Source organism: Mauremys reevesii, linkage group 14 (assembly GCF_016161935.1).
Source record: "Mauremys reevesii isolate NIE-2019 linkage group 14, ASM1616193v1, whole genome shotgun sequence".
Taxonomy (NCBI): Eukaryota; Metazoa; Chordata; order Testudines; family Geoemydidae; genus Mauremys; species Mauremys reevesii.
This window is the reverse complement of record NC_052636.1, coordinates 39,601,175-39,625,894: the sequence shown is the minus strand read 5'-3', so window position 1 is coordinate 39,625,894 and position 24,720 is coordinate 39,601,175. Positions and strand designations below refer to the sequence as shown.

The 24,720-nt window shown below is 50.0% G+C and overlaps 1 protein-coding gene and 3 non-coding genes across 4 annotated transcripts in view; 2 read left to right on the top strand and 2 right to left on the bottom strand.

Annotated features, from left to right (window-relative positions):
* The window catches only part of LOC120381703 (zinc finger protein 850-like), a gene marked incomplete at both ends in the record, with an annotated part of 144,283 nt that overhangs the window by 111,371 nt on the left and 8,192 nt on the right, over positions 1 to 24,720 (bottom strand). The window lies entirely within an intron of this gene.
* Positions 6,218 to 6,290, bottom strand: TRNAV-AAC. The gene has a single exon. It is a non-coding gene; the product is annotated as a tRNA-Val (tRNA).
* TRNAT-AGU lies at positions 11,425 to 11,498 on the top strand. The gene has a single exon. It is a non-coding gene; the product is annotated as a tRNA-Thr (tRNA).
* On the top strand, positions 17,722 to 17,793 carry TRNAC-GCA. Its single transcript has one exon. It is a non-coding gene; the product is annotated as a tRNA-Cys (tRNA).

Here is a 24,720-nt window from a genome sequence, read left to right as displayed (position 1 = left end):
AAGGTGGCTGCTGTAGCTCAGAGGAGGGTGCTTGAGTTCCAGCAGGCTGGTGAGTTTGGTCACTAACATCCAGCTGCCAAATGCAAAACTCCCTCTTCCTTGTGGCAGGTGGCAACAAGGAGACTCACAGCCCTCAGCACCCTGAGAAGGGTCACAATGTGTCTCTGTGTTGATCCACCTGTCAAATCCACACAGGGAAAGCTCCCAATAGCACAAACCTCTGCCCTATGAAATCATGGAACATGTGCTCTTTGCTCTGTGAAAGCATGTAAAGAATCCAAGCGCTGGAGGACAGGGTTTGGGTCCAGAGTGACCTAGACAAATTGGAGGATTGGGCCAAAAGAAATCTGAGGAGGTTCAACAAGGAGAAGTGCAGAGTCCTGCACTTAGGACGGAAGAATCCTATGCACTGCCACAGACTGGGGACTGACTGAGTGAGGGGGGTTTGATAGCAGCCTTCAACTACCTGAAAGAGCAGCAGTGTGGGCTTTCTCCTGGCCACTTTTGCTGGGCTGGGCAGGCAGCCTGGAGGCCTTTCTAGAAGAGAACTGGGAACTGAGTTAGAAAATCCAATGTGAAAACCAGAACCTCAGGTTTAGACTCATTTATTTATAATATTAAATCTTCAATTCTAGTGTCACAGTCAATACAATTGCTTCAGCCTGATAGTTGCCCAAAGGGAAACTTAACTTCTCTCCAAGGGGAGTGGAGAGAAAACACTTTTCAGAGTCCAAGAGAGACAAGGTGGTGAGGGTAAGATCTTCCAGAGGACCAACCTCTGTTGGTGAAAGAGACAAGCTGTGGAGATAACCCAGCACCCTTCTTCAGTTCTGTGTAGCCTGGAAGGTCGTCTCTTCCATAACCAGCAGTTAGAACATAAGAACAGCCACACTGAGTCAGACCAGTTCATCTAGCCCACTCTCCCGAAAGTGGCCAATGCCTGGCGCCCCAGAGGACCCCTGGGACCAACATGGATACACCACCACCACAAACAAGGTTAAAAGTCAATGCACATGGGAGAAGGATCTTGTGTTTCATTCCTTATGTCCATCATGTGGCCATTTCCTTTTCTTCCTTTCTTTTAAAAGCTTTGGTGTTTTGCACAGAAACATTATTTCCCCAGGAGAGACCCAGGAGTGGGGGCTGCATTCCTGTACCAAACAGTCACTGGAAGGGGGCAGACAAAGGCCTTTAGGACGAGGCGTCCGTCACTGTCAAAAGATCATCTCCCTCCTGCAGGTCACTGGCAGCCTGAATTTGTTCCTTATCCTTCCAGAGTCTGGGGGCTGGAATCAGCACTACCCAGCCCCTCCGTATGTAGCAGGAACAAACACAAACCTGGTCTGTAAAACAAGCTGTCCCCTTCCTTCTCAGGGAAGATTTTTCTGTGATTGAAGTTGAGCTTCAGTTCCCCTCTCCTAGGGGCGGGGCTGGTGTGGGGCCAGCTCCCAGTGAGCTCTGTTTTCACCTTTGCCCCCTTTCAGCCACTCTGGGATCCTAACTCTGCTTCCAGCTGTCAGGCAGCTTCCAGCTCATCCACCCTGCTCAATAACTCTGTGGTCACGTGTCACCCCTTTGCCAGCACACAGAGCCTATAGGAAAACTACTCCTGCCAGATGCACTGGTATAGTGATGTGCGTAAGTGTCTTCCAAGCAGTTGATCTGGGTTTGATTCCCAGCCAGTGCAATAATGGCTTTTCTCTTCTGTTGTTTCCTCATCTGGAAGTGGTTTAATTTCAGTCACATTGTGTTACAATCACATTATCTATAGAATGAAACAATAAATGTGTCAAAGTCCAGCAGGTCATTCAGGATGGAGGCACACAAGGGGCTGGAATGTGTCATCTGAGAAAGACAGAACCCTTGGAAACCTGCATCTCCCATCCCCTAGCCTTGCGTGTTATGATTCCAGCTGCGTGAGCTGTTTGTAGGATGTTCCGGCATGGTGGGGAAATGAAGTTTTGAGTTAGTTTTTGCTCCTGCAGATTCCTTTGCTGTTACAGTTATAATGACATGAACAAAAGGGAAGCAAAATAAACATAAACCCCACATTGCAATACAGGTGGGGAAAGGGAAGATCATGGTTAAGCCAAACACGTCAAAATAAAAATTAATACTAAAAGGTGAGGAGGGAAGAGATCAGGTATGTGGAGAGCCCTTGATATTTCAACGCACATTGTTAGAATCTAAGTTCAGACTTGACACTGGAAAACCTGCAACTACCTGTCTCTCTGAACACCTGTGATGAGCAAGATGGAGTTGGGACACCTGTTCTGCTTCAATCCTTTATTGTCTCTCTGTTCTCTCCTTCTCCCCCCAATTCCTCGTCTCCAATGTCTCTGCCTTTCTCCTCTTGCTCCCTCTCCCCTGCCCTTTCCAGGAACTCACAGTCTACAGCATTTAGGACAAGCCAGAGCTCCCATGTTCTGCACATGATCCTGTGTCAGAGGACGTGGGACCCCGGTCAGAACCAGTCACCTGATCAATATGACCCTTTATGGGCGACTTCTCTGCCTACTCTGCAATTTACACCCCCCCCCCACTGAAGGGGGTGGGGTACAGCTCTGACTGAGAGGCCCCACAGGAGAAACTTCAGCCCAAAGACAAATTTGTGTGAAATGCTGAGAAGTGAAGAGTCCCCTTCCCTTCCCCCCAAATCCCCAGAACTCTAGTGTCACCCCCATGGCACAAGCACAGGGAACCCAGTGAGATGCGGTTACATAATACAATGGGGGAGGCAGCAGGGAGAGAGGTGACAGGGACTCTCTCTTTTTCCTTCTCTCGTCACTTTCTGTTCTGCTCTTTCCTTCCAGGAACTGCAGTCACAGCAGGGAGGGGTTTGTCTCCGTGTCTGTCACGGAGGTGGTGGAAGTGACGGATTCTGTGACTTCCTGCAACCTCTGTGACTTCTGCAGTGGCCACAGTGGCTGACTCCAGGGCCACTCAATCAACTGGCTCCAGGGACCGCCCAAGCAGCGGCCAATGCGGCTGGCCTGGGGACCACTTGACCAGTGGTCCCGAGGGCAGCAGGAGCAGCCACAGCTTGGTGGCCTCTGGCAGCACTTCTGGGGTGGCCAGAGCAGCAGCTGACCCCCTGGGGCTCCCCCCTGCCCTAGCAGCAGCTGGAGTGGCAGCGACTCTCAGGGCTTCTCCCCTGGTAGCTGGTGCTCATTATCCATCAAATAAATCAAAACACTTCCCCCTGCAAATGGATTTAGCCCGGGACCCTCAGAGTCAGCAGCTGTTACACCCCCACTGAGCTCTCTGGTCAGGTGTCCTAGTGCCGGGAGCCTCCGATTTAGATCCTAAAATAGCGTTTTTGCACCAGGGTGGCTGAAATTTTGGACCAGACATTGTAGCTCCACCGTTATTTTATTGAATTGCTTCAAAACAGCAAGTGTAGAAAGTCTCCTAAGTGCCAGGCTCTCTGCCATGGAAACAGCTGCCCCTGCTCTCCAGGAGTCTCTGCGTTCCACACAGCAACGTACACACCTGCTCCGCACTGAAGGGGGGTCAGACAGTGAGGGTAACGCAAATCTTCAGACTATTAACCCAGGTCCCTTTCTTTAACCCAGGACATGCCAGTCACCTGTTAGCCATGGCGTTATCTTCACCTTCAAATACCTCTCAGGACATTTAACAGAGGGAGTGAACCCCCCCAAATGGCTCCCTGTTGAGGCGTTGTACCGTACCTGCCCCTGGAGACTGTCTGGTTTTATACTCTTAGAGCTTTTTCTCTTCAAACCCCTTATTCCAATCTCTGGGCCAACCTCCACATTTCAGAGTTTAGAATTTACTCTCATCACCCTCCTATGGCACTTTCCATGTGATTTAGGCAAAGCAAGTAGGGGAAGCTCCGTGGCGAATGAAAACCAACGCTCTGGTGAGGCCTGAACTCCCACCCAGAGCTGTATTTCCCCCTGCATGAGCCACTATAGGTGCTTCTTAGACAAACTTGGGCTGTAGGTGGTTATGTGTGTCTGTGCTTCACCACTTTGGCTGCTCTGTGAAAAGCTTATGGTTCAAACAGAAGCTGGTGGGTTTTTGTTTTGTTTTAAGCAATTAGAGTCTAGTACATTTTAACAGGCAGAAAATGTCCTATTCTGGTCTAGCCCCATTTGACTCCTTCTGTCCATCTTCTTCCTTCGCCCTCAGTGTCTTTCCTTCCCCATTGGGGACATGCAGAGATGAACCCCAGTCAGTCTCTGTCACAGAGAGTCTGTATCTCCTAAGGAATGTGAGTGAAGGATTCCAGCTGAATTAACGCCGCTCACCTGGGTTAGAAACATTTGTTTCTTTCGAGCAGATAGTGGGAAATGGGACATTAATTCAGACCCAGGAGGCAAGGCAGAGGCTTCATGATCCTGATCTCCAGGAAGGGAGAGAGGATCCCCAGGAAGGAACAGAGCTTCCTTTAGACTCAAGCTGGGTCTCCTGGAAGTTGGAAAAGACCCTTGGTCACTGAGGATCTCATGGGATCGTGCTGCTCCAGAGGCTCGAGAGTCCTGGGTGCAGGGAGGGTGTCACTGCACAGTCTGAAATGGAAGGGAGGACCCTGGAAGGGACGGGGAGGAACAGAAAATGGAGAGGAATGAAACAAAATAAACGCCTCTTCTCTCTCCCCTCCCCAACCCAGCAAGAACTGTTATCAGTGGGGAAACTCCCCACGATGAATGGCAGAGACCACAGAGACATTTGCCTCATGCTGAGAAGTAAGGTGACCAATCACCAAGTGTGAAAAATCAAAGACTTTCACCAGATGCATTGGTGGTATAGTGGTGAGCATAGCTGCCTTCCATGCAGTTGACCTGGGTTTGATTCCTAGCTGATGTGATGATTCCTCCACTAGGAATTGGTTTAATTTCAGTTATGTTGTATCAGTTTATCAATGGAATGAGAAAATCAGTGTCCCAAATCCCAACAGGTCATTAAACACCCAGTGGAGGAAGAAAGTTGGGACTATATAATGAGCAGTTGGAGTCATCCTGGTATTACAGTGCTTGGTTTATTTTATTTTTTTAATTTCCTTTACCCTCTCCCTTTTAGACTCAGAGCCTTTAAGATCAGAATGGACCAGTGTGATCATCTAGTCTGACCTGCTGCACCTTGCAGGCCAAAAGACCCCACCCACCCACTCCTGGAATAGACCCGGGAGGGGAGGCAGCTCTATGCACTGCCCCTACCCCAGGCAGCACATGGAGGCCTCTGCTCCCCTCCCCCAACGGGTGTGCAGAGATGTGCCAGCAGCACTAAGGTGGCTCCATGCCCCCTCTACATCTGTCCCACCGTGCCGCTCCCAGAAGTGGCTGGCATGTCCCAGCATCCCTGAGGTGGGGAGTGTCTCCACGTGCTGCCCCTGCCTCGAGCACCAACTCTGCAGCTCCCATTGGCCAGGAACTGTAGCCAATGGCAGCTCTGGGGCAGCGCCTGCAGACAGCAGCACATGGAGATCCCTGGCCCAACTCATCTAGGAGCTGCTGCCGGAGGGTTGTGTGTACCGGTCACTTTGGGAGCTGCACCACCCCTCCTGCACCCCACCCCCACCCCCAGCGCAGAGCGCACACCCAAATTTCCTCCCAGTGCTTTGCTTGTCTTTCTTTCACCAGAACCATCCTTCTTCTCCTGGGCTGCAAGTAGCCATCCCTGGGAAGCCAAGAGGCAGGCACAGGATTCTGCCAAGTAAGTGTCCCACAGCGCTGCGATGGACAGTGCGATGAAGGTAAGTCTTCCCGAGGCAGAATGAACTGCAATGCAGCGAACCACTGGCCAGGCGGTCGGGGCGAAGGGCATTCACTGGAGGTACAAGCTTGTGAGTGACTCCTGAGCACAGGGCCCCTTCCCTTTAGGACCTGCTCCTCATGGCCTGCGACTGGAGATGACTTGGCTGCATCTGGTGGGTCACACTCCACCTTGGGCAGTGTCCATGCAGTGTCCCTGCTCTGGGTGTGTGAGTGCTGCCTAATGAGAGTCCCAGACACCTTCTCTATCTAGGAGCTCTTCTGCTCTTTCAGCTGTTCAACCAGCCCCTTCATCCCACAAGCATTGCAGGAGGGAGCGGGAGGGGGAGGGGGAAAGTCACTTCACAGGCATTCAGAGAGGGAGAGGAGACAAAAATGGGAATGGGGGAAGTATAACAGACCTATTGAGCATAGAAATCACTGCTGCTCCTACAACAGCAGGGACAGGCCACTAGGAGCTGGGAAAAATTAAGCCCTCATGTTTCTGCCTGGTTTTGAACCAGGGACCTTTTGCGTGTTAGGCAAACGTGATAACCACTACACTACAGAAACTCTGTTGCAGGGTTCTGCCCCTCCCTTCATAAGAATATAAGAACGGCCATACTGGGTCAGACCAAAGGTCCATCCATCCCCATATCCTATCTGCCAATAGTGGCCAATGCCAGGTACCCCAGAGGGACTGAACCTAACAGGTAATGATCAAGTGATCTCTCTCCTGCCATCCATCTCTACCCTCTGACAAACAGAGGCTAGGGACACCATTCCTTACCCATCCTGGCTAATAGCCATTAATGCACTTAACCTCCATTAATTTATCTGCAAAAAGAACAAGGAGAACATGTGGCACCATAAAGACTAACAAATGTATTTGAGCATAAGCTTTTGTGGGCTAAAACCCACTTCATCGGATGCATGCAGTTAAAAATACAGTAGGAAGATATATATACACACAGAGAACATGAAAAAAATGGGTGTTGCCATACACACTATAACAAGAGTGATCAGTTAACGTGAGCTGTTATCAGCAGGAGAAAAAAACCTGGTGTTGGGAGGTGAACAGGAGAAAGGACAAAGGAAGGAAGAGACGAAGAGAAAAGAGGATCAGACAGTGGATGGAGCAAGAGGTGAAACAAAAAGGACAAACCCCAATGTCCCCAGTGATTCTAAGGGACAAAATCCAGGTGTGCAATAAAATTCTGCCTCCTTAAGCTCATGTTTTCCATGCCTAGAATTCAACTCTCAACAGATGGATCAGACTGAACAGGTTTCACACCTCCAGGAGGCTCTTACCTTCTAAACAGGGATGGCTGTTTTCCAGTAAAATCACTACAAGGGAAGGAGAAAACTCGAAAGAGGTTCCTCCTGGCGCTCACGTCCGTGAACCCGAATACTCTCTCAGTCCTCAAAGAGAGACCTGGAGAAGGAGACTTGCTGAAGCAAAGCCACAGGGGTCTCTGAGGTTTCCCTGGCCCCTCGCCCCTGTCCTGCCTGGCTGATGTCAGCATCTCTCTGTGAGGTCACCACCTCCCCACCACCTTGGACCAATAGGCTGAGGTCCTGCAAAAGGCCTTTGTGATGTCACTGCCACCCCTCCCTTGCTGTGCTAATGTCCTGCCCCTGGCCAGGCACTTTGGAGGTTTGAGCTACTCCCTGTGCATCACCCCACTCAAGGAGCGTTCGTTCTAGGCAGCAAGCCGGCTAGACAGGGAAACATCAGATGCTGCTCCCAAAGCTACACTCAGTTTTTCAGAAATTAGTCGACTTTATGGCCAGAAGAGACCATTAGAGCATCTAATCTGACCCCCTGCATATCACAGGCCTCCTGTAGGACACCATAGCTATTTCTGGGGCAAACACATTCCAGAAAGGCATCTAGTCTTCATGAAATGACATCAAGAGATGGAGAATCCATCACTTTCCTTGGTAACTTGTTCCTGTGGTGAATCATCCTCGGTGCTGAATATTTGTGCCTTAGTTGTAATATGAATTTGTCTCTTTTCACCTTCCAGCCATTGGGTCTTGTTATTCCTTTCTCTGCTAGATTCAAGAGCCCTTTAATACCCAATCTTTTCTCTCCATTAAGGCACTTCAACACTTCAGTGAAGTCACCTTTCAATCTTCTTTTGATCAGCTAAACAGGTTGAGCTCTTTCAATAGCTCACTAGAAGGCATTTTCCTCCAGACCTCACAACATTTGGTGGCTCTTTCTGCCCCAGCTCCAATTTCACAACATCTTTTCAAATGAGGACACCAAAGCTGAAGGCAGTATTCCAGTATCAGTCTCACTGATGCCATGTCACCTCCTGTGACATTATTGACATAATCTGTAACTGTACAGATCACCGTTGTGACCACTGTTCTATATTTGCAGCCAATATTGTAGAAAGGTGTCGTGCAAGGGGGAGAGGTTCTGATTGGTTGATTATAATGATGCTATCTCTAGATACGTATCATTTTTGTAGTTCACGTTATGAATATTGGCTCTATGCTGCCCGTATTTCAATCTTGTGCTCTGCTTCCGGTGTCAGTTCTGTCTAGCCTGCTTGATGGCCCATTAAGGGCCATCAGCTATACATTCGCCCCATTGAGAGAAGGCAGATACGCCTTGTGACTCAGCAAGGTAGCAGGGACCTGCCTATGGACAGAACTCTAAGGTTTTTCTGTGCCACGTGCTGGATAGAGTGTCCTTGGGACAAAGAAAGCAAAGACCATATGGCAAGAGACTATAAAAGGCTGATGCCTCGTCTCCATCTTGTCTTCAATCCTGCTTCATACCTCTGGAGGGACTTTGCTACAAACTGAAGCTCTGTACAAATGACTGAATGACCCATCCTAGCTTTGAATAGACTCCAGAGACTTGATTTGAACCTGCAGTTTATTCCATCACTGCTACAAGCCTGAACCAAGAACTTTGCCATTACTGTATGTGAAGGGTTCAAATGCATGTGCATTTTATATAACAACCTGGTCTATGGATTGTGCCAGCTCTTTTCCAGACCCAAAGTCCAGAGTATGGTCAAGGACCAGAGGCCTAGGAAATCGTGATCAGCTAAGAGAAAGCTGGGGTAAACAGAAAGCCTTGCTTGCTAAGATAGGCCAGTCAGCAAATTGCCAGGTGTTGGAGCTAAGAACTAAATGATTGTGTCTTATTCAGAATTGCAGACTGAACAAAGAATCCCTATTCCTATTGTGTTTGTTTCTTCTCTAGGGAGACATTCTTCCCACAGATCCAACCTTGAGTTTATGAAAAGTTGGCACGTCAGTATAAGATATGGCATCCTTCCACCTCCCTTCCACGGGACCAATGCCTGCCTTAAGACCAGGGGCGGCTCTAGAAATCAGGCTGCCCCAAGCAGCGGGGTGCACTGCGCCGCCCTTCCCCGGTCCCGCGGCGGGTCCCCTCTTCCCGCGGCTCCGGTTGAGCTCCCGCCGGCATGCCAGCGGCAGATCCACCGGAGCCCGGGACGAGCGGATCTGCCGCAGGCATGACTGCGGAGCTCAACCGAGCCGTGGGAAGAGGGGACCCGCCAGTCATGCCTGCGGAGCTCAACCGAGCCACATGCCGCCCCAGGAAAGGGCCGCCCCACGCGCCTGCTTGGCGCGCTGGGGTCTAGAGCCACCCTGCTTAAGACACACAGAAAACAATCTTTATTGCCATATACTTTCACTCTTTCTTTGCTTTAACCCCTAGGAATGTACCTGTTGGACAATCAAAGGAGTTGCTCCATTCCTATGGATCCCAAATCAGAATTCAACATATATATTTTATACTAATAACATTTTATCAAAGTATTAATGAAATGTTAACTTGCTAACTTGAGACCATGGGTGGAGACATTATCTAATCTGTTAATCATTGGCTAATGTGCTATCTTGTCTTGCTGCAAAACCTGTCCTGGGGTGTGGAACTGCCTACCCCGTCACTTTCCCCCACCCATGGAAAATCTATATATTCTATTATAATTAATTAATTAACAGAGTCTCTGAGCCTAATAAGCCCACTCCGCCAGCACTGTGTGTAATAAACTCCTATTCTTGACCTCTACACGGTGTAGATTTGTGTCCTTCACAGACACCTGCTGAATAAAGAGGAGATTCAGCATCCAGCTTGACTGAATGTGTCTCCTCTCCCCACAGCTTGGTGATCTTTTGAGGAAATGGAGAAGACTGCCTTTGCCTAGCTGTACATCGCTTGCAAAAGAAACAGGTCTTTTTGGTGACAAGTGTTGAAAGGAGCCATTAGACAAATGTGGAGACAGGAAAAATGCCCCCCAATTCAACTGGCATCTGTGGATGCTGAAGCCACACCACAGAGCGCTAAACACTATATGAGAACGGCTGGTGTCAGAAGAGTCTCTACCAAAGCCTTTTGCCACCAGCAGGGGCCTCTCTGTGCACAGAACTCCTGGTAGCGTGATGGCTGCAGGCAGTGGAGAACTCCATTTTGGCATCTCTTTTGTGGTGAACATCTGCAGTGGCTATTAAAAGGTCTCTAGACAGTGATCTTTGTGAAGAGCTGGCTGAAGAACCTTCCTACTAACCAGGAGAGCCTGGCTTGGCCCGACAGTTCTTCCTTGCCGAACCTAGTGTGTCTGTTGGCTCCTTTTTTTGTAGCTCTTTTCAGAAAAAGAAAAGATCTGTCAGCAGAATCCTTCTAAGTGCTTGTTTAAGACAGAGAGAGCCTTCCTTGCGGCTAAGTCTTGGTGCCATGGGGCATGCCTCACTGCAGCACCTCCTGCTGACCATCCTAGCAATTAGCTCTGGTTCACCGGTGCGCCTTCATCTAGTAGCATCTGGCCACCATCGGTTCTATCATTAGGACCCTTGTTGCTCTCAGGACTTCAGTGTCCTCTTATGGACACAGCCCTCTGGCTGTGCCCCACTCAGTTCTCTCCCCCCTGCTGGGGGGGGGGGGATGTCCTCTACCCAGACACTTGCCTCAGTGGCCGGCTGCAGTCCAGGGTGTAGCCACCTGTGCCAGTGGCTACTGAGGCAAAAGGTGTGAACCTCCAACCCTGCCATCTGTTTCCCTGGACCATTTCCCAACAGACCTAGAACCTTCCTCCACCTTTGTATCAGGGCCTTAGTCTGGCAGTAGTCAGCCAGGAGGTCACTCATGCACCCGTTACCCCAGCACTACTCTGATCATGGTGCCCTCCCTGCTCCTGCCTTCCTTCCTTCACAGCAGCCAATCCTCCCTCCTCAAACTCCAAGGAATGACTAACTCTTGCTGTGCTGAGCAGCTCTTTATATATGGGCTGCTCCAGCAAGCCTTCTCCTGATTGGCTCTCCCAATAAGCCCTTTCTTGATAGGCTGGGTTCTGCACAGCCTCTTCAAGGCTGCCTTAATCTTTCTCCTGCTTGTTTGGGGCAGACAGCCCACCACACATGGAAAGTGGCAAATGAAAAGTCTGGAGCTGAAGGAAAGGTTACCATGACTCAGAACTGAGCCGAGGTTGCTGCGACTGAAACACAGATCACTAACCATTATATGATCACAGTGACTGGTGGGAGAGGCACATGTTAGAAGCCCTCTGTCTACTCAGCTGTGGCTTTCTGTGCACAGAGAGCCAGACACCTCAAGGTCTGCAAGTCTTGAGGGAAATGGGGAATGTCTGTACTTTAGAATTTGCGGGTGTTGACTTGAACCATGAAATGAAACAGTTGCAAATACTTTCTTCAGGCAGGCACCATGGCTTAGCTGGCTAAAGCACCTGTCTAGTAAACAGGAGATCCTGGGTTCAACTCCCGGTGGTGCCTTGGTGTATGGCTTTTGTCTCCTCTGCTCACATTTTCCTGTGTCTTCCTAGGAAACAGAAGAGGCCTCCCTTGGTATCCAAGCCATTGCTTGCTAAGGAAAAGGCTTCTTTGGAGAGAAGCATTGGAAACAATCAAATCACAAACCTGGAGTTGATGAAAACGCTGCTATGACTGACATTGGCATGGCGGTTGCTTCGACTGCAATTGCTGCAACACGAGAGCCTGCACCACACATCCTTGTGATTCCCTGGAGATGTTCACACACAGATGTCATGTCACCTTCCTTTTGATTGTCATTGATGAAAAATGGAGCGGTTGGGAGAAAAGTCCCAGAGAGTCGCACCGTGGCTAAGCTGGGTGACTCACCTGCCAGGTAAAGTGGAGTTAGGGATGCAGCTCCCAGTAGTGCCTTAACAAATGTGTCTGCTCTTCCCACCTTTTGGTGAATCTTTTGCGGAAACAGAGAAGACTGCCTCTGCCTTGCAATGCAAATGCTTGCAAAAGTTAGAAAAACAACTGGTTTCAAGTGTCAGAAGGAAGCACATAAGAAATGTGGAGACAAGGAAAAGGTCATCGTAACTCAACATGCATCCATGGCTCTTGAGGCCAGAACGCAGAGCACTAAGCACTGTACAACCACAGCAAAATCTAAACTTTACACCTTATTACACTAGGCAGTTGTTAGGTCAAGCAATTTTCTCATCCTACTGGATGTTACCCTCCTTAATACATAGAATTCCCCCTAAAACCTGGATTATTGTCCTCAGATGACCTTCATTTTCTCAGGATTCCTGCTGCTTCCAGCATAGATGTGGGAGGAAAAAGGCAAAAACATGATGCCACAGTCTCCTATTTTATATCCTTAGTTCAAGTGTCTAGCAGACACTTGCCCAGAAGTGTCTGGATGAGCTCTGCTGAGTCACTAGGTTGGGGAATCTTCCTGGTGTGGTCTTGTGCAACTGAGTCATAGACTTGAGCAGTCCCCACAGTGTTGTGTTTGGGCATCTGTCACTGAATTGGAAATCCCTTAATTACAATTCCTCTGCTGATTCATGGCTGTTGAACACCCTCCTCAGCAGGGGTCGCTAGCAAAATTATAGCCTATTTCAGTAACAACCATACAGCAAAATGCATAACTTCACACACCCTCATGCTATACATATTTGGACAGAATAACCGATTTCAGCAGATCATGACTTTTCATATGATAACTTACATGGAATGGTTTGTAGGACATATCACAGCCATATATGAATGATGACTATGTGAGCTACAGGGAGCTATTTTGAAGTACATCATGTCACAAAAGCCTCTAGAGACTGGCCTTTGGGGAGAGCTGGCTGAAGAGCCTTCTGCGTAACTGAGAGATCCAGGCTTGGCCCTGTCAGTTTGTGCTTGCGAACTAAACTTGTCCGTTGGGCTCCCTTTTTTGTGTCTCTTTCACAGAAACAGAGCAGAAGTTCTTGGCCAATCCTTGAAAGTGCTTGTTCAAGACACAGAGAGCCTCTGTGCTGGGGCAGGGGTAGGGGTGCAGGAGGTGGTCGGGGGTGGAGGTGCTTACCTCGGGCAGAACAGCTCCCAAAGTGACTGGCACACACTCCCCTCCGGCAGTGGCTCCTAGGCAGTGGGATACGGGGGCGGGTCAGCTGTGGCGTTTGCACTCAGGGCTGCAGGGATATGCCGGCCACTTCCAGGAGCAATGTGGCAGGGAGGGAGGGGGCAGAGTGGGCAGGGAGCTGCCTTAGCGCTGCTGGCACATCTCCGTGTGTCACTTGGGGAGGCATCAGGTCCCTGTGGGCTGCCGGGGGCAGGGGCCGAGGGGGCTCGGGCCACCCCTTTGCCTCCTCTCTCCAGGCTCCCAGCCCATCTTGCCGGCCGACAGGGATTTTAGGGTGCAGCAGCACAGGGAGCAGGAAGGGCAAACCACAGCGGCTGCCTCCCCCCCCACATGCAGGAAAATGGCTTGACCTGCTGGCCCCACGGACTAAGGCACCAGGCCTCCAGCTTGCCCCATTCGACCCAATGGGTTGATCTTGTGGCCAGAATTATTTGCAGTTGGGATTTCCCCCAACAGTGCCCCACGGGGTCCAGGGTCAGCTCCAGCACAGGCCACGCAGGAAGGCTTAATGCTCGAGCTGCAGCACATGCTGGGCAGGCTTAAGGCCGGGCTCCCCATGGCAGGAGAGAAGAAGAAGACTGGGCCCCTGGAGGGGCAGGCTGGGGCTTCCTGGATCCCATTTGCTCACAGCCAGCGCCCTGCCCCACTCCCATGTCATCAATGGCGCCCCCAGGTCAGCCAGAATGGAGCAGCGGTTTTCACTGCACCAAGTCCACCTATGGCTTACAGGCAACTCCCAACGCCCCACCACAGCCCACCATCTGGGCCACAAAGGAGCCCACTCAACCTCGCCATTGCTGCTTTTCCTTCCCCCCAGTACCCCGCTTCTCCTGGGCTGCAAGGAGCCATCCCTGGGAAGCCAACAGGCAGGCACAGGATTCTGCCTCCCAGCAGCCAACAGCACCTCCCCCGGCTTTGCAGAATGAATGGTGACGCTCTACTAACCCCATTTAGCCACAATGATGTGCTTACTTTCTGCCCTGCCTTTCTCAGCTCGACTTTCCTCTTTTGCCCCATTCCTGCCTCACTTCCTCCTTTGGCAAGTCACGCAGAGGAGGCCAGCAGGAAGAGCCGGCCTCCACCGGCCAACCTCCAACAGCAGAGGAGGCCAAGCCACAAGCCTCCAAAAGGTGACACGCCGCACTCCTCTAGGTTCTCCAGCCTGACGCCAAGGTGCTTTCTCCACTGCTGTCAGCACCCTCTGTCATGCAGGGGTTGGAGTTATCCCACGGACAGGCCACTAGGAGAAGGAGAAGGCCTTCCTGAACAGCAAGGGGATCTGGGAAAAGGAAGCCAGCATATTTCTGCCTGGTTTTGAACCAGGGACCTTTTGCATGTTAGGCAAATGCAATAACCACTACACTACAGAAACGCCATCTGTTTGGTTCTTGCTCACCCTGGCACAGACCGATGGACAAACCTGGAGAAAGTGGTGACAGCCCTTCAATAGGTCAGCTGGCAGAGCAGAGCACTGGAGCCGGCGCTCAGGAAGTCGTCCTTACGTCGCCCTTGTGACTCCAGCTTGAGGGAGAGCTTCTTTTTCTTCCCCTTGCTGACAAAGAGCAAGAGAAGAATGAAAGGGCAGGTGGGCCAACTCGGTGCAGAAGCCCATGCTGTCTTTTCCTGATGCATAGCCTGAAATGAGGGACTCGTGGCAGTTAAAGGAACTGCTGCACTTTCAGAAAACATCCCACCCGTGCACAAAGGGGGATAGACGAGCGTGTTAGTCTAGCATGCTCCCAACTGAGCTACTTCAGCAGCTGCTCAGTTTCTTTTTGGCCTCCTGCTTTTCTGTCTGGGATGTTGTTGTCAGCTGTGGCACAGAAAAAGGACGTCATTGCGAGCGGCCCATGCAGACAAGATTCACTTTTGCCTTCCTTGCTCGGCTTTACTTGCTTCCTCGCCCTATTCCTGCCTTAGTTCCTGGGTTACCCGAAGGCAATGGGGAGCCAGCAATACCAGGAGGAAGTTGGGCAGCTAGACCCTGGTGGCAAAAGTCCTGCCGCCACTTGCCACCCCACTCTCTTCTCCCAGCGTCACACATTGGCCACCAGGGACTTGGGGCCCAGCAGCGCAACGGAAGGCAGTGCACAGAGCCACCCTCGTCTTGAAGCTCCGGCTCATTAAACCACATCTTCAGTCGCTGATGGCCAATGAGAGACCGACATGGCTTGCTATTTTAGCACTTGGAAATGCCATTGGTCAGTCATTGGATCTCTGTAATGCTGTTACAGAACAAAGGAAAATAGAATCTCAGTGTGACATTCTATACCTTTCGGGGAGCGGCTGTAACCCCCATAATCATCGTGATCTTACATATAGAGCATGACTTGTAAGGTATCAGGGAAAGGATATGATCGGCTGAAAGTCACTTCTCTACCCATAGATGTAGACCACTCATGCATATGAAGTCATGAGAATTGTGCAGTGTGGTTGTCACTGTGCTGCAAGGTGGGGGAGTCAGCCAAATATTAGCTCCCTAGTGGCAACAGCAAGGAAAATAACCAACACCCGGACAGGGTGTCAAACAACCCATCGACAGCCATTGTCCAGCAAGGGAGCTACAATGCAATGACTCACCTGCATGAGGACACCCCAGGGGAATTGCTCAGACTTGCTTGGAGAGACGCAGTGATGCTCACCTGACTCTGAAGGGGCGGGGGGCAAAGCCATGAGGGAAGAAAGGACATGATAAAAGGAGAGACATTTGCTAGGCTTTATCTCTCTCATGATTTGGATTCCTGGTTTTTCACCCAGGCGGCCTGGGTTCAATTCCCAGTGTGGGAACAATACAGAGCTTTTGCTCAGAGGGAGGCAGGAAATGAAAGGAATGGGAAGGGATCCTGCCAGCAGGGGAGTTGGACAGTGTTGGAAGGGGACCCCAGAAGTGGGGGTGGGGCAGTGGTCCTGGGGGGAGATGAGGGAAGGATCCCAGCTCTGTGGGAAGTTGACATTCTGGAGAGCACAGGCCTGGCATGGGGGGTGGGAGGAGTGAGTGTGTCCCTCTAAACTCACCACCAGCAGACTTGGAAGAATTACGTATTTGTTGGTAAATGTCAATTTCTGTGTAAAAACACAACCCAATGGCAAAATCTTTCCATCGATAATCATCAAAACTAACAGATGGGCAAAGTAAGAAACATGTTGCTTGAGAACTTATCCTATTCTAATCCTCTAGGGTTCCCTTGTGCATTAGGCACCACCACGTGGGCATTTCATATCCCTCCTCATTTTCACACAGACACACAATTTCCTTTGCATAGATCCATGAACAGCAAAACCTCCCTGTGTCTATTGTCTGAGCCAGGGCATCTGATTCCACTGAAACCTTCTCTCCTGCAATGGCAATGGTCAGACAGAGGGAATGCGTCCACCTTCCCCCTGGCAGTGAGATATTCACTCTCCTCTTCATGCTACTGCTGTTATTCCATGAGTCATCAAGGATGGAATAAAAAGCTGAGTTTACTCCAGGGTGAGGAAAGAAAGGAGCCACCAATGCTCTCAAAAATCTCAGCGCCCAGAGAAAACCTGCCTCTGTTATTGGACTCACAGAGGTGCTGGCAATACAACGGGAAAAGGGACTGTCTGAATTTCCAGGGCAGGGAATGAACAATCTACAGCAACATCATTAACCACAAACACACCCTCATCATGCTCCAGCCAGTAGGGAAATGGGCAGGAATTCTTGCTGTTCAGCCATGGCCACACGTACAGAGCTGCACAGCAGTGAGTGTGCTGGGGAAGCTGGTCTGAGCAAACAATTTGTAATGACCCTTCAGTGAGAAGAGAACCAGAGTGTAGAAAGGCCCCTGTGTTAAGTGGTTGTGGCTGAGGCCTTAGGTAGCTGGGCTAGAAAACCATGGGTGTCTTTCTGTGGAGGTTTGATCCTTACCAGCTAGGCAAGGCTGGTGTGTGGTGTCTCCATGGCTGTACTTCCAGGGTCTGATCACCCACGGTGCCATAGGGAGCCAAGCCTAGACATATTCAGAGGCTAAGGCCAGGTCAATGTTTCAAACAGTGAGTCTATGCTGCTGCAGCTCAGTAATGGAGATGCTCTGTGCCAGGGTTTCTCAAACGTCCTTTCACTGCAACCTCCTTCTGCCAAAATAACTTAATACATAGCCCTGGAAAGAGAGACCAAGTCCCTCCACTCGTGGAGGGGGGGGGAAGTGCCAAAGACTGAGCCCCAGTGGGGGGAGGGCAAAACCAAAGCCTGAGGGATTCAGCCCTGGGTGGGGGGACTCAGACTTTTGGCTTCAGCCCCAGGACCCAACAAGTCTAATGCCAGCCCTGGTGACCCCATTAAAACAGGGTCACGACCCACTTTGCGGTCCTGACCCACAGCTTGAGAACCACTGCTCCATGCTGAGGGGGGAGAGTTTTCCTGTTGGTGTAGTCAATCCACTTCCCCAGGAGGTGGCAGCTCTGCCATGGGGAGAAGCTATATCAGTGGGTGTGCAAGCTGTGGTGTTTACCACATTTAAGAAGTTTAATCAAACCCCATTTTTAAAACCACCTGTGGTCTGGGAATGGCAAAGGAGCTCAATGAAGCAGGGTCTGTCCTTCAAAGTCCTGGAGATCACGATTCCACACTCCTGTTGTAATGGGGGTATAGCTCAGTGGTAGAGTGTTTGATTGCAGATCAAGTGGTCCTTTGTTCAAATCCAGGTGCCCTCTTAAAGAAAAGGAAAAACATTTTCATTTCCATTATGTTCAGGAGCTCCACCATACGAGGATGCTTGAAATGAATGTGAACACTCAACATTTCACTGTCCAAATGCATAAAAACCTAGCAAAGCTGTCCATCAGCTGAAATCAGTTCCAATCCTCTAAGTGTCTAGTTTATGTTTTCATCAATTAAACAAAAGGTATCATTCCCTGAAGCAGAGCACAAGTTTGAAATACAGGCAGCATAGAGCCAACATTCATAATGTCAACTACAAAAAATGATACACATCTAGAGATAGCATCATTATAATCAGCCAATCAGAACCTCTCCATAGACCCCTTATATGACCACTTCTCTGTAATATTGACTGCAAATATAGAACAGTGGTCGCAACGGTGATCTATACAGTTACAGATTATGTCAATAACGTCACAGGAGGTGACATGGCATCAGTGAGACTGATACTGGAATACTGCCTCCAGTTTTGGTGTCCTCATTTGAAAAAGATGTGAAATTGGGGCTCGGGCAGCAAAGAGCCACCTAATGTTCTGAGGACTGGAAAAAATACCTTCTAGTGAGCTATTGAAAGAGCTCAACCTGATTAGCTTATCAAAAGAAGATTGAAAGGTAACTTCATTTAAGTGCCTTAATGGAGAGGAAAGATTGGGTATTTAAGGGCTCTTTAATCGAGCAGAGAAAGGCATAAGAAGACCCAATGGCTGGAAGGTGAAAAGAGACAAATTCATATTACAACTGTCAAAGTTAGACTCAGGACTCACAGTTTGTCAGACCACTCTGTTTTATTAGCACAGTGCTCTGCTAATAACACCCAGATAATGTGAGCACCATGCAAGACACAAACTATCTTATTTATACAGATAAAAGGGTGAGAACTTAACAAGATAACAAAGGAGGCAGAATCAGATAAGTTTACCTGGGCTAGGCATGCATATCTTATTTCCTTACTTAACTATTACCCATCTTCTGTTAATGTTTCGCCATTAGAACCATTGTTTATGCCTAATGTTTCTTTTCCTGGCACCTGTATTTCAACATTTCTTATTTCTGCTTAAAGGTACATACAACATTTCTTTAATCCATTCTTATTTTTACAATAATTCATTCTACTTTCACACAACTAAGGCACAAAAATTCAACAGCGAGGATGATTCACCACAAGAACAAGCTACCAAGGAAAGAGATGGATTCTCCATCTCCTGATGTCTTTCTGGAATGTGTTTGCCTCAAAAGTAGCTATTGTGTTATACAGAAGGCCTGTGATATGCAGGGGGTCAGATTAGATGCTCTAATGGTCTCTTCTTGCCATAAAGTCGACTAATTTCTGAAAAACTGAGTGTAGCATTGGGAGCAGCGTCTGATGTTTCCCTGTCTAGCTGGCTTGCTGCCTAGAATGAACGCTCCTTGAGTGGGGTGATCCACAGGGAGTAGCTCAAACCTCCAAAGTGCCTGGCCAGGGGCAGGACATTGGCACAGCAAGGGAGGGGTGTGTCAGTGACATCACAAAGGCCTTTTGCAGGACCTCAGCCTATTGGTCCAAGGTGGTGGGGAGGTGGTGACCTCACAGAGAGATGCTGACATCAGCCAGGCAGGACGGGGCGAGGGGTCTGGGAAACCTCCGAGACCCCTGTGGCTTTGCTCCAGCAAGTCTCCTTCTCCAGGTCTCTCTTTGAGGACTGAGAGAGTATTCTCCTTCCCTTTCAGTGATTTTACTAGAAAACAGCCATCCCTGTTTAGAAGGTAAGAGCCTCCTGGAGGTTTGAAACCTGTTCAGTCTGATCCATCTGGTGACAGTTGAATTCTAGGCATGGAAAACACAAGGTTAAGGAGGCAGAATTTTATTGCACACCTGGGATTTTGTCCCTTAGAATCACTGGGGACATAAGGGTTTGTCCTTTTTGTTTCACCTCTTGCTCCATCAACTGTATGATCCCTCTTTTCTCTTCGTCTCTTGCTTCCTTTGTCCTTTCTCCTGTTCCCCTCCCAACACCAGATTTTTTTCTCCTGCTGATAACAGCTCACGTTAATTGATCACTCGTTATAGTGTGTATGGCAACACCCATTTTTTTCACGTTCTCTGTGTGTATATATATCTTCCTACTGTATTTTTAACTGCATGCATCCGATGAAGTGGGTTTTAGCCCACAAAAGCTTATGCTCAAATACATTTGTTAGTCTCTAAAGTGCCACATGTTCTCCTTGTTCTTTTTGCAGATAAATTAATGGAGGTTAAGTCTATTAATAGATATTAGCCAGGATGGGTAAGGAATGGTGTCCCTAGCCTCTGTTTGTCAGAGGGTGGAGATGGATGGCAGGAGAGAGATCACTTGATCATTGCCTGTTAGGTTCACTCCCTCTGGGGCACCTGGCATTGGCCACTGTTGGCAGACAGGATATGGGGTTGGATGGACCTTTGGTCTGACCCAGTATGGCCATTCTTATGTTCTTATGAAGGGAGGGGCACAGCTATGTGATGGAGTTTCTGTAGTGTAGGGGTTCTCACATTTGTTTGACACCCAAAAGGTTCCTAGTTCAAAGCCAAGCAAAAACCTGATGGTTTCCTTTTCTCAGCTCCTAGTGGCCTGTCCCTGCTGTTGTAGGAGCAGCAGTGATTTCTATGCTCAAAAGGTCTGTTATCCTTCCCCCCCCCCTCACTTTTGTCTCCTCTCCCTCTCTGAATGCCTGTGAAGTGGCTTTCCCCCTCCCTCCTGCAATGCTTGTGGGATGAATGGGCTGGTTGAAGATCAGAAGAGCTTCCAGGTAGACAAGGTGTCTGGGACTCTCATTAGGCAGAGATCACACACCCAGAGCAGGGACCCTGCCCAAGGTGGAGTGTGACCCACCAGATGCAGCCAAGTCATCTCCAGTCACAGGCCATGAGGAGCAGGACCTTAAAAGGGGAAGGGGCCCTGTGCTCAGGAGTCACTCACAAGCTTGTACCTCCAGTGAATGCCCTTCGCCCCGACCACCTGGCCAGTGGTTCACTGCGTTACATTCCATCGCGCCTCGGGAAGACTTACCTTCATCGCACCGTCTATCTCGGTGCTGGGGGACACTTACCTTGCAGAATCCTGACATCCCCATTGCTGAGCCAGTCCTGGGAGCATGAGTATGGGAGTGTGAGTGTGACCCCCGCCTTCTTTTGAGCTTAGCTGTCAGTATAACAAACGTGCTGCTTTCTGCCAAACTCTGGTGGGTCATTAGTCCTCCCTACGCTGACTAGCTGGCCCTATTTCGGGTAACACCTGTGATAACCCCAACCCCTGCAGGACAGAGGGTGGTGAAATGAGCTGAGAAAGAGCCTTGGCCTCAGCAGGGGAAAGCTAGAGGTTCTGGGCCAATCACCTTTTGGAGGCTTGTGGCTTGGCCTCCTCTGCCCTGGGAGGTTGGCCGGTGGAGGCCGGCTCTTCCTGCTGGCCTCCTCTGCGTGACTTGCCAAAGGAGGAAGTGAGGCAGGAATGGGGCAAAAGAGGAAAGTCGAGCTGAGAAAGGCAGGGCAGAAAGTTAGCACATCAGTGCGGCTAAATGGGGTTAGTAGAGCGTCACCATTCGTTCTGCAAAGCCGGGGGAGGTGTGGTTGGCTGCTGGGAGGCAGAATCCTGTGCCTGCCTCTTGGCTCCCCAGGGGTGGCTCCTTGCAGCCCAGGAGAGGAAGGATGGTTCTGGTGAAAGGACAAGCAAAGCTCTGGGAGGAGATGTGGGTGTGGAGTGCGGGCTCTGCGCTGGGGGAGGGGGTTGGGGTGCAGCGGGGGTGGCGCTTACCCCGGGCACTGCAGCTCCCAAAGTGACCGGTACACACAACCCTCCGGCAGCAGCTCCTAGGTGGGCAGGGCCAGGGGGTCTCTGTGCGCCGCTGCCTGCAGGCGCTGACCCCTGAGCTTCCATTGGCTGCAGTTCCTGGCCAATGGGAGTTGCGGAGTTGGTACTCAAGGTGGGACAGCGCATAGAGACACTCACCCCGCCCCAGGGGATGCTGGGACATGCCGGCCACTTCTGGGAGCGGCACGGAGGGGCGGAGGCAGAGTGGGCAGGGAGCCACCTTAGTGCTGCTGGCACATCTCTGCACACCCCTTGTGGGGGGAGGGGAGCAGAGGACTCCATGTGCTGCCTGGGGTAGGGGCAGAGCACGGAGCTGCCTCCCATCCCGGGTCTATTACAGGAGTGGGTGGGTGGGGTCTTTTGGCCTGCAAGGTGCAGCAGGTCAGACAAGATGATCACACTGGTCCCTTCTGACCTTAAAGGCTCCGAGTCTAAAAGGGAGAGGGAAGTAAAGGAAAAAAACAACAGCCAAACATTGTAATACCAGTGTTAAACCAATGCTCTGGGTGTTTAATGACCTGCAGGACATTGATTCTCTCATTCCATTGATAAACTGATACAATGTGACTGAAATTAAACTAATTCCCAGCTGAGAAAAAGATCACCTCACGGCATTGGCTGGGAATCAAACCCAAGTCAATTGCTTAGAAGGTAGCTACGCTTGCCACTATACCACCAACACAGCTGGCAAAAGTACTGCTTATGCTTGCCCAATGAGGCTAGATCAGAATTGAGGCGTTTTCCTGCTTGTTAAAATGTACTTGATTCTCTTCACAAAAAAAAACTACCTCTATTTTCTCATGGGTTTGAACCATCAGCCTTTCCATTAACCACCAATGTTGTTAATCATAGACACAGGTAACTGTCTATGCCTCTGTCAAGCTTGTCTATGAAGCACCTACAGGGGTACAACTGGCTAATGAGGTAGGCGCACTGCTGGGGTTATGAGTTCAGGCCTCACCCAGAGCATCGGTTTTCATTAGCCACGGAGCTTCCCCCACTTGCTTTGCCCAATACACATGGAAAGTGTCATAGGAGGGTGATGAGAGTAAATTCTAAACTCTGAAATGAGGAAGTTGGCCCAGAGATGGGATAAGGGGTTTGAAGAGAAAAAGCTCTAAGAGTATAAAACCAGACAGTCTCCAGGGGCAGGTCCGGTACAACGCCTCAACAGGGAACCATTCGGGGGAAGGGGTTTTACTTCCTCTGTTCAATGTCCTGAGAGGTATTTTAAGGTGAAGATAATGCCATGGCTAACAGGTGACTGGCACGTCCTGGGTTAAAGAAAAGAAGGGACCTGGGTTAATAGTCTGAAGATTTGCGTTATCATCACTGTCTGACCCCCCTTCAGTGCGGAGCAGGTGTGTACGTTGCTGGGTAGAACGCACAGACTCCTGCAGAGCAGGGGCAGCTGTTTCCAGGGCAGAGAGCCTGGCCCTTAGGAGACTTTCTTGGGTTGCTGTTTTGAAGTAATTCAATAAAATAACGGTGGAGCTACAATGTCCGATCCAAAATTTCAGCCCCCGGGTGCAAAAACGCTATTTTAGGATCTAAACAGGAGGCTCCCAGCGCTAGGACACCTGACCAGAGAGCTCAGTGGGGGCGTAACAGCTGCTGACTCTGAGGGTCCTGGGCTAAATCCACTTGCAGGGGGAAGTGTGTTGATTTAATTGATGGCTAATGAGCACCAGCTACCAAGGGAGAAGCCCTGAGAGCTGCTGCCACTCCAGCTGCTGCCCCAGAGGGGGAAGCTCCAGGGGAGCAGCTGCTGCTCCAGCCACCCCAAGAGTACTGCCGGGGGCCACCGAGCTGCGGCTGCTCCTGCTGCCCTTGGGACCACTGGTCAAGTGGTCCCCAGGCCAGCCGCATTGGCCGCTGCTTGGGCGGTCCCTGGAGCCAGTTGATTGAGTGGCCCTGGAGTCAGCCACTGTGGCCACTGCAGAAGTCACGGCGGTTGCAGGAAGTCACAGAAACCGTCACTTCCACCACCTCCGTGACAGACACGGAGACAAACCCCTCCCTGCTGTGACTGCAGTTCCTGGAAGAAAAGAGAAGAACAGAAAGTGACGAGAGAAGGAAAAAGAGAGATTCCCTGTCACCTCTCTCCCTGCTGCCTCCCCCCTTGTATTCTGTAACCCCATCTGTGACGTTATTGATCTAAATTGGGACCATATAGAACATGGGTTGCAACCAAGGTCCTGTAGTGGCACCAAATCTTAAGTAAAGGGGGTCATATAAGGTGTCTAAGACCAGGTTATGGGTTGCTGGTTATAATTATGCTGTCTGTATGTCTGTATCATTTTTAGTTGAAGTTATGAATGTTGGCTCTATGCTGTCTGTATTTCAAGTTGGTGCTGTGCTTCTGGGGGAAGCATCCCAGACAAGCTGGTGTTAGCTCTGCTTAACCTGCTTGATGGCCCATTAAGGACCATCAGCTACACAATTGACCCATGGAGAGAAGGCAGACACGCCTTGTGAATCAGCAAGGTATGCAGAGACTTGTCCATGTGACTGCAGACTCCATTTTGCTGGGATTTTCCACAGTAAGAACAAAGAGATTCTTACACCTGGAAAAGCCTATATAAGGCTGATGCATCATCTCCATCTTGTCTTCTATCCTGCTTCTTAACTCTGGAGGGACTTTGCTACAAACTGAAGCTCTACACAAGGGGCTGAGGACCCATCCCAGCGGGGGATGTTCAAGAGACTTGTTTTGAACCTGCAGTTTATGCCATCGCTGCTGCAAGCCTGAACTAAGAACTTTGCCATTGCTGTATGTAATCGATTCCATTTAACCAATTCTACCTCTCATCTCTACCTTTTTCCCTTTGTAAATAAACCTCTAGATTTTAGATTCTAAAGGATTGGCAACAGCGTGATTTGTGGGTAAGATCTGATGTGTATATTGACCTGGGTCTGGGGCTTGATCCTTTGGGATCGAGAGAACCTTTTCCTTTTATTGGGGTGTTGGTTTTCATAACCATTTATCCTCAGGACGAGTGCACAGGTGGTGACACTGGGAGACTGGAGTGTCTAAGGGAATTGCTTGTGTGACTTGTGGTTAGCCAGTGGGGTGAGACCAAAGTCCCTTTTGTCTGG